Raw genomic sequence first — 10066 nt, 5'->3', positions numbered from 1 at the left:
CATTGCTGTCGTCTAGGGCTCCTGTGAAGAGAAGCTGAATAATTAGGGGGGAAAAAAAAAAAAAAGAAAGAAAAAGATAGGATGTAGAATTTTTTCCAAGTAAACACGTGTTTTTTATCTAACCTTTAAACCCATCGCTATATGCCATTCCCTAGTAAGGGACCCTGACATTATATTGGGCTTCAAATTTCGGGGAGTTCTGGATCACAGAGTGTTTCAACAATGGCAATGGAGGGATACTGGTATGGGATGCCATTGACAGGTGATATATGGCTGACAGGGAGCTGTACAGAACATATGTCCAGGGTGCATGGTAATGTTTGGATATACTCATAGTGGTAACAATTAAAAACCACAGCAGGGGGGGTACTAGGTTCCTGGCCAGTGGTGCTCTGTCGTGGTCCCTAGGGGAGCAGCGACAGTCTCCCAGGTGCAGCGGCGGGGACCGGGAGGGAGTGAGGGTTCAACAGTGAGCCCCTGATGCTAATGACTATGCTTGTGAGCTGATAAGCCTAAAATAAGAACAAGGCCTAGAGCAACATTGTGCCTGGGAATTTCCTCCTGTCAGCCTTCATGTTACTCTAATGTGGCCAGTCTCGAAGCCAAACTCAGCATGTAAATGCAATGCTTTCCCCCCAGCGTGGGACATGACACCCGGGGATGAGCCTTCCTGGCACTGAGGGACCACTATCAACTACCAACTGATGATGCAACTGGAAAATGACCTTATACGGAAGGTTCAATGCGGATCAGCAGAATATCCCTGTCTACATAAAATAACATGACTTTAAAATGCTGTTTGACCTAAAGTAAGGGGGAAATGGAAAGGAGAAATGAGTTTATATGGCTACGAGTTTCTAAAAAAGAGTATGAAGGCTGGCAGAAGGTTTGCCCCCATGCACAACTGAGCAGAGTCAGAGAGACAGATAAAGCAGATACAAGCCCCAGATATTGGTTCCTTTGAGGGCTAAAGAGACCCATGGGAGTTATGGTCATGGCCGATGGGGTTAACTACCAGGGCAGATGGCCCCTCTTTGGAAATGGTGTTTATGTGTGATGAATCTGGACTCAGATGGGATCTCCCTTCATAAGACTTTCATGCGAATGTGCTGGAGGTGCAGTTAATGTTGGGGTTTAAGATATATTTAAAGTGGACATAATGGACAAAGGGTATGGGGAAAGGCAGGAAGAGATGAGAGGTGGAGGCGTCTTCGGGACATGGAGCTGCCCTGGATGGTGCTTCAGAGGTAATCACCGGACATTGTAAATCCTCACAGGGCCTACATGAGGGAATAGAGGAGAGTATGGGCCATGATGTGAACCAATGTATATGAGGTGCAGAGGTGCCCAAAGATGTACTTACCAAATCCAATGGATGTGTCATGATGATGGGAACGAGTGTTGTTGGGGGGGGGGGGAGAGGGGGGGGTGGGGGGGTGGGGTTGAATGGGACCTCACATATATATTTTTAATGTAATATTATTACAAAGTCAATAAAAAATAAAAAAATTAAAAAAAAATAAAAAAAAGAAATAAATTGCAGATCAAGTCAAAAAAAAAAAAAAAATAAGATATATTTAGGGGATTTGAATCTCTGGACTGACAATGTGATAGCCAGGTCCTGAGCCTCAACAGACTCCAGCACCTACAATCTGTTTTATTGGACTTACCACACTCAGCTAAGATGGAGTTGAAGAAGGACAACCACCACACCATGGAGCCTAGAGTGATTACAACTGAAAGTGGGAGGATTGCATCCAGCATCCATGTGGAATCTGAGCCTCCTCTTGACATAGAGGTGCAATGGACACAACCAATCCAATGTCCACATAGAAGAGGTGGCATTGGATTGGGAAAAGTGGACATGGTGGCTGATGGGTATGGGGAAAGGCAGGAAGAGATGAGAGGTGGAGGCATCTTTGGGACATGTAGCTGCCCTGGATGGTGCTTCAGAGGCAATCACCGGACATTGTATATCCTCACAGGGCCCACTGGATGGAATGGAGGAGAGTATGGGCCATGATGTGGACCATTGACTATGAGGTGCAGAGGTGCCCAAAGATGTACTTACCAAATCCAATGGATGTGTCATGATGATGGGAACGACCCCAGCACTCACATATATATTTTTAATGTAATATTATTACAAAGTCAATAAAATAAAAAATAAATAAAATAAATTTAAAAAATAAATCATCTGTTAAATCCTTTAAAATAAAAAGTACTTAGATTTAAACAAGAAGAAATAAAAGATGTGAACAGACATATACCAAGTTATGACAGTAATTCAATAAAGGAAAAACTTCTTAACAAGGAAAGTCCAGGATCAGATGGTTTCTTTTATTAATTCTACCAAAAAAAGTTCAATAATTAATGCCAATCTTTCTCAAAATCTTCCAAAAAATTGAGAAGGGAAATCTTCCTCACTCTTTGTATGATGCCATAGCAGCTCTAATGCTAAAGCCAAGTAAGGACAGGATAATAAATAAGATCATAGACCAAAATCCCTTATGAAGGTACATGTAATATCCTCAAGTAGGAGGAAATGACATTCAAAAGCATGTTGAAATGATTATACATCCTGACTAAGTGTGATTCACCTAATTGATGCAACAATGGTTCAAGAAAAGTAGGACAGAGAAATTAGGATTCACTTCCAATTTCAAAACGTTTGTGTTTTTAGCAAATTTTGTCTTTTTTTTTTAAGATACATAGATCACATGAAATGTTACATTAAAAAATATGAGAGGTTCCCATATACCCCACTCCCCACCCTACCCCCACTCCTCCCACATCAACAATCTCTTTCACCAGTGAAGCACAATCATTGCATTTGGTGAAAACATTTTGGAGCACAGCTATACCACATGCATTATAGTTTACATTGTAGTTTACACTGTCCCCCAGGCCATTACCAAAAAGCTACAACAATCAAATAAAGGTGGTCCTGACATAAGAACTGATATAGAAACAAATGGGATAGTCCGGAAATAAACCTACAAATTGATGGCCAATTGATTTTCACAAGGACGTTAAGCCCATTCAATGGTGACATGATAGTCACTGCAACAAATAGTGGTGGGAAAACTGAATTTTCACATTCAAAAATATGAGGTTAGATTTCTAATTCACACTATTTGCAAACAACTCAAAATATATTAATTACCTAAATATAATATGTTAAAACATAACAATCTTTGGAGAAAACATAGGGGAAATTTTTCATGATGTTTGATAAAGGATTCTTAGATATAACACACAAAGCATGAATATCAAAAGAAAAAAATGAATTTATCTTCATAAAATTAAAAACTTTAGGTATCAAATGTCATTACTGATGAAGAATGGAAGAAAATATTTGCAACACTGATAGGGTTTTATGATCCAGAATATATAAGAACTCCTACAAATGATCAAAAAGAAAACAACACAATTTAAAAATGGGATTGTGACTGAAAAGGGTAGTCTAGGGATGTAATTTACAATTGAAGGAAAGCAATAACACAGTGAATAACACAGTGGTTCCAGAGGTGGATGAGGACTGTGGTTTAGTACAAGTGCAAGAATGTCCTTCTGTGGAAGAGAATGATGTACATCACTATTGCAGAGTGGTGGAAATGTAGAGAGGCACAGGGAAATACAATTAGTGTAACCTATGGACTATAGTTAGCAGCAATACTGTAATATTCATGCATCAATGCAATGATATACTATGTTACTATTAGAGGCATATGGAAAAAATATGTCAAATGTACATCAGGGACCATAGTTAGTGATAGTCTGATGTTATTATCTGATAATCCATAACAAATATTCCACTACAGTGTGTTGTGTTGGAGAATTTGTATTACATGGGAATTCTACACATGTGCATGATTGTTTTGTAAATTCACAACTTTTGTAGTAAAAATATATTTTTAAAAATGGGCAAAGGGCTTAATAAACATTTCTCCAATGTTTACACATGATCAATAAGCACATGCAAATATGCTTGACATTATCAATCATTACAATAGTCCAAATCAAAAATATAATGAGATATCAATCCACAACCGGTAGTGTGGCTATTATTTGAAAAAGAAAAAGAAACTAACAAGTGTTGAGGATGTGGAGAATTTAGAAACCTCATGCTTTGTCAACTGGGAAGTTAAATGATCTACCACTGTAGAAAATGGCTAGGGGTTCCTCAAAAATCAAACATGAAATTACTGTGTGGCCCAGCAATTCCACTCACAGGTATATATGTCAAAGAATTGAAAACAGGTATTCAGATATTGGTCCTTGGATATTCATAGCAACACTATTCACATTAGATAAGATATGTACATATCTCAAACATCAACCAATAGATGAATAATGAAAAAAATATGGAATAGCCATATGATGGAATACTATTCAGCCATAAAAATGAATGAGGTACTGATACATGCTACAACATGGACAATTCTCAAAATCTTTATGCTAAGTGAATGTAGCCAGAAAAAAAATGACATTTTACAATTTCACTTATATGAAATATCTGTAATAGGTAGATCCAGGGAGATATGTAGTAGATTAGTGGTTGCCATTGACTAAGGGTAGTGGTGAATGGGAATTGACTGATTAATGGTTTCAGGGTATTATTTTGGTGTGATGATCAATTTTTGGAACTAGATAGGTGTGACAATTGGACAATGTTGTGCATATACAAATTGCCACTGAAGTTTACATTTCGTGGTTAATTGTATTTTATGTGATTTTCACCTCAATGAAAAACCAGATAAAAAGTTCCCCATTTAGTCTACATTCCCTAACCTCTACAGGTACATTTAGTAGCCCCAGATTTAAGTACAAACTTAGAAAAAAATTTATTATTCCAGAACATTTGGATGTTTCCCTTTCATCAGTGTACAGTCACCTTAGTAAGTGGCTTCTGATGTATTTGAGAAAGGCTTTGTGGGAGATTCATGAAATGCAGTTGGAGCAGTTTATTTGGGCAATCCCTCAAGCTGGCAGGCCTCTCCTTCAATCAGGGGGCTCTGTATTTGAGAATTATCTTATAAAATGGGGAAAAGGCTGTGACTTCTTCCATTGGTGAATCAAATCAAGTTTTTCCTCAGCAGCCTATTTCAAACCTGGTATCTCCTACTGTTGTCTCACACCTGAGGCACCCACCACAAACCATGTCAAGGAGCCCACCACCCTAGTCACTAGTGCATTCTACCTTAACTTGGCATTGTAAGTGCTTTTGGAGCTGTTCCCAGGGATATCCTAAAGAGGCATATGAGAAAGAGGATAAAATAAATACATGCCACCAATCCCATTTCCCAAAATCTTTGGATACCTTCTCCCACATTACACATGATAAATTGTTGTATCTTGACATCACTCAGCATGAGAAATCATTTAGCAAAGTCTTTAATCAACCAAATGTTGAAAACGTTAGGGCACTTATCATATCACATCAAGAACCTCAAACTATGGCACCAATATCTACATATTTAGTAGGATCCTTGTATATCTTTTCCCTTAACTTCTGAATATCAAACCCCATGTATACACCCCGGTTCCACAAAAAAAAAAAAAAAAAAAAAAACCTGGACAAAATTGGGTAATTACCCTAGCATACACAATCTCTTCTTGGGGGGAGACACTATGAATCACTCCCTTGGCCACGCTGGGATTTAACGTTCCTTAAAAACTGAGAAGCAATGATGGTGTTGGATCTTGAAGAGACTAGGTATACTCTTCTTTTTTCATACACAGGAAGGAAATCCATTTATTAGAAAGCAAATTTTCATTTGGGTACATTTAATTCATATGTTTGATGACATCCTCCCCCCATTTTAAAAATAATTGAAAAATTATCTAGTCAACTCCAGCAATATCTCCTTGACCACACATTTACAAATAAGTTTTATTTACTATAAAAGGTCTGATATTTGAGGCATTGGATATTTGGTTTTATTTTCTTTGGTCCTATTCCTGGTTTTATTTTTTAATTTTATTAAAGAAGTTGTGGGGGAAGCAGACTTGGCCCAGTGGTTGGGGCGTCCGTCTACCACATGGGAGGTCTGCAGTTCGGACCCCGGGCCTCCTTGACCCGTGTGGGGCTGGTCCATGTGCAGTACTGATGGGTGCAGGGAGTGCTGTGCCACACAGGGGTTTCCATGCGTGGGGAAGCCCCATGCGTAGGGAGTGCACCCCATGGGGAGAACCGCCCACTGGCAAAGAGAGTTCAGCCTGCCCAGGAATGGTGCCGCACACACAGAGAGCTGACACAACAAGATGACGCAACAGAAAAGAAACTCAGATTCCTGTGCCACTGACAACAACAGAAGTGGGCAAAGAAGAACACACAGTAAATAGGCACAGAAAGCAGACAACTGGGGGGGAGGGGGAAGGAAGAGAAATAAAAAATAAAATAAATTAAAAAAGAAGTTGTGGGTTACAGATCAATAATGTATAGCATACAGGATTAAGCATTTACTTATTTTATACACTGTAATTTCTTTTCTTAAAGTATTTTATCTTTTTAAAAATTTTCCCTTCCTGCCCTGAGGTGTCCTCATCTGTCTGCTCATCTTGTTTAGGAGGCACCAGGAACTCAACCCAGACCTCCCATGTGGAAAGCAAGTTCCCAAACTCTTGAGCCACTTCCACTCCTCCAAAATTAATTTAAATGTACATAGTATATTTAGACTTTTCTACATTAAATAATTTTAATATAGAAAAGATGAGTGCTAAGAGCTATACTGAAATACAAACTATTCATACACCTGGAAAGCACTGATTTGAGAACTGTTCATCCTTCCCCAGGCTCTCTGAAATTGCGTCGATTGTAGTAAGTGACCTGTCCTTGCAAACAGGCACACACCCAAAAGCCCAGGGGGCAGCAGTTGGAGTCGATTAGAAAGACAAGAAAAATAATTCAAAATACTGCGCATGCTCTTAGAAATTTCAAGTTATTCAGTATCTCTGTCACCCAAAGCTGTCTTTTGATGACCCTCATCCTAGGGAATGATCCTCTGTTTTTTCCCCTAACACTTTAATATCTTTATTGCCTTACAAATGGCACCTAATAGCTTTCAATGAAGACACCATGATTTAGGAAGTTCAAAAACACCTCTTTTCCTAGTGGTAAAGTTCTAATTATCATTACACATTCACCAGTTCATTTAAAGGTCTATTTTAAAAAATAGAGTTCATTTTAATTTCTAGGAGGAAAAAAAGGCACAATACTGCAATTTCCAGGACATAATTTGCCTGTCTTCCCCTCCTGGGATGCTGCTGCCCACTGTTCATTCATCTCCGTGAATGACAGAGCACCTTTATGACCTTGTATTCTCTCACTGATTTTTGCTCCAAGGAGGTCCCAAATGAGCAGTTCACCAGACTGACTTCTGGATAACACTGTATTTCATTCCCAGATAAAGCACCTCTGTCACTCCTCTGATGTCAGAAAAGAGATGAGCATCCCTGTCTGCATGTTCCTGATGTTCAGACAGCCATCTTCTGTGCTGAGGACGAGGTGGCTGTCTGGGCTGAAAGCAGTTTTCAGTACAGTCCCTGAACGGCATGGTATCCAGTGCAGTTGTGAGATCCCACATATTAACTGTACCTTCTCTGGTGCCTGAAACCAGCAGTCTGCTGGCAGCATTTAAACTGATTGTATCTACACTGACATCATGTTCCATCTCAGTCAGCAAATCAAACTGGTGTCTTTTGGTGCTTGGCATGTCCACAGGAACACCAGACCACACCTTCACTGTAGAATCCCGTGATGCAGAAAATAACCTATTGTCATGCCAACAGATCTTACTAACAGCATCATCATGGCCCATTAATGTGTCTTGGCATCTTCCAAATGCTATGGAATAAAATAGACATCATTATCTCATGAAGACTTATGGCATGTTATCTCCTGATAAAAGTAAACATGATGATAAAGCCATATTCAGAAATGATATACTTCTTTGTAGCACTTTTGATTCTTTGGAAGACATCTTCAAAGTAGAGTCTTGTGATGTTTTAAAGACTGAAGACCCATTGCAAGAGACTGTGATTCCAGTAACCACCTCCTTATGGATTTTACAGTGCTTATGTTACTGAAGTTTGGTAATAATACTCCAGGTGAGTTTTCAGTCAGGTCTTCAAAAGACTTCACCTGGGAGACTGGGGAATCTGCTCCAGAAACATTATTACTGGAGGTTTGAGACACTTCTAAACTTTGGGTTGATCCTTTGAGGATGTGGTGTCATGAATAGCTGTTTTGGTGTTTACCCAATTTCCAAGACTTCGGTCAGCATAGCTACTTCCTCATCAGGACCCTCCATGCTGTTCAAGTCCACACCTCCTTCATAGGTCAGGGGGTAAAATACATCAGGAACCCCAACAGCATCACTCCTTTTTGCTTGTAGCCAAATATGAGACTGATCCACTCATGGAGATGCTCTGACACATAATTTCTCTCCAATGCCTCTTTACTCTTCTGGAGAAAATCCTCAGGACTTGATGCCCAATGGGAAACTTCTACATCATCCACCATTTTTCCTCCTGGTCTCTTTCCAAAATCCAATTTCAGACTATTGACTAAAAAGCCGACATCACCACCATAGAACTCTGGAGTCAACTCTTTAAAATCAGTTGCACCATCTACACAGTTTTTCCAAGGTTCTGCAATACTGTTGAATGTTCTATCTGCACTATCAAATCTACCATTCTGAAGGCATAGCATATACTCAGATGCAATCCTAACAAGATAAAATAGCACATGCCCTGGGGAAGAATAGTAACTTCCATACCTGAATTTTGGCTCTGGCATTTCCCTGTAGCTGTCAGTAATTTTCCCAGCCTTTCCATGTTTAGTGCCCCAATTGGTTTACTAAGATCACAAAAGGTTCCTGAATTTGACCTATCTAATTCTGAGCTGTAGTTATTATTTATTATCCATGGAAACATGGGATACTAGGAGAGGTTGTTGCAGCTCCAGGCAGCCAAGTTGATGTGCAGGAGGTACTGGTAGTTGGAGAGAAGCTCCGGTCAGCCAAGTTGTTGATATGCAGGAGGTTCTGGTAGTTGGCAAGAAGATCTGCTGCCACTGGAGCATGTAAGTATGGCAGTGTGCTCAGCCACAAGGTGCTCTAGATTCGGGACAATATAAAGATAGAGATCATATCTATCTTGATGTTCATAGAACTTCAGGTGGATGTCGGAACACAGATCATCTTCTGTGCAAAATACTTCCAAGCCCAAAGGCATAAGGCCGTGTTGCCGTTTGTAAATGTGAAGGACACCCTGGAGAGTTATCTGCACCACAGATTTCAGGTACTGTTGAGAGGCTGGAAATATAGGTTTGTGTGGTGATGCACACATGCCCTGGACTGGTCACCAGAGGTGTCATCATTTCCACTTTACATCCCATGTGCAGCTTTTCAGAAACACTTTGCAATCTGTTTTTGTCAAGTGATGTCCTAGCCAAATGTGACTTCAAAATAGCAGCTATCATGGCAGTTTGGTGCCCCAGTTTGTCAAGTCAGGACACTCTGAGGCTGACGCAACATCTTCACAGCATCTTCCACTTTGCCTGAAATATCCAATTCAGACATACTTTATTTTGCCTCTTTATTTTATATGGTGCAACGATGTTATGTTCTTTAATGAATGAAAGCATCATCAGGGATGCTATTCACCAAAGGTGTTTTGCTGGGAGAATGGACCCCTGCCATGTGGCAAGGCACAGTGACATCTCTGCTGTTCTCTGCTGTAGAAGTGTGATATAGTTAGGAATTAAAAAAATAAATATTGGATTATGTTTGTAAACTGGTCTGTCTGAAGTTTCACATTTACTTAATTAAATTATAATTAGGGTTTTGATCAGGCCACATCAGTAGGGCACTGATAAAAGACATGGCAAAAGAAGAGAGTTGGAGTTTTGATGTTAGAGTTTTGATGCTGGAGTTTTTGACCTGGAGCCCTGGGCATTAAGCACACAGAGGAGCTTGGTCATGAGGAAAGAAAAACAAACTTTTCACCTGATAGTCTAAGCTGACCTGGTGGAGATAACAGAGGAGCAGAGCCCAGAGAG

The 10066-nt window shown here is 39.8% G+C and overlaps 1 pseudogene; it reads right to left on the bottom strand.

Annotated features, from left to right (window-relative positions):
• Window positions 1–7284: 7284 nt before the first annotated feature.
• Window positions 7285–9652, bottom strand: LOC101426696 (protein FAN-like; annotated as a pseudogene).
• Between the last annotated feature and the right edge of the window lie 414 nt (window positions 9653–10066).

The sequence above is a fragment of the Dasypus novemcinctus genome, chromosome 21 (genome assembly GCF_030445035.2).
Source record: "Dasypus novemcinctus isolate mDasNov1 chromosome 21, mDasNov1.1.hap2, whole genome shotgun sequence".
NCBI lineage: Eukaryota > Metazoa > Chordata > Mammalia > Cingulata > Dasypodidae > Dasypus > Dasypus novemcinctus.
Note: the sequence above shows the minus strand (reverse complement) of the source record. Positions and strands in the feature narration are given on the sequence as shown.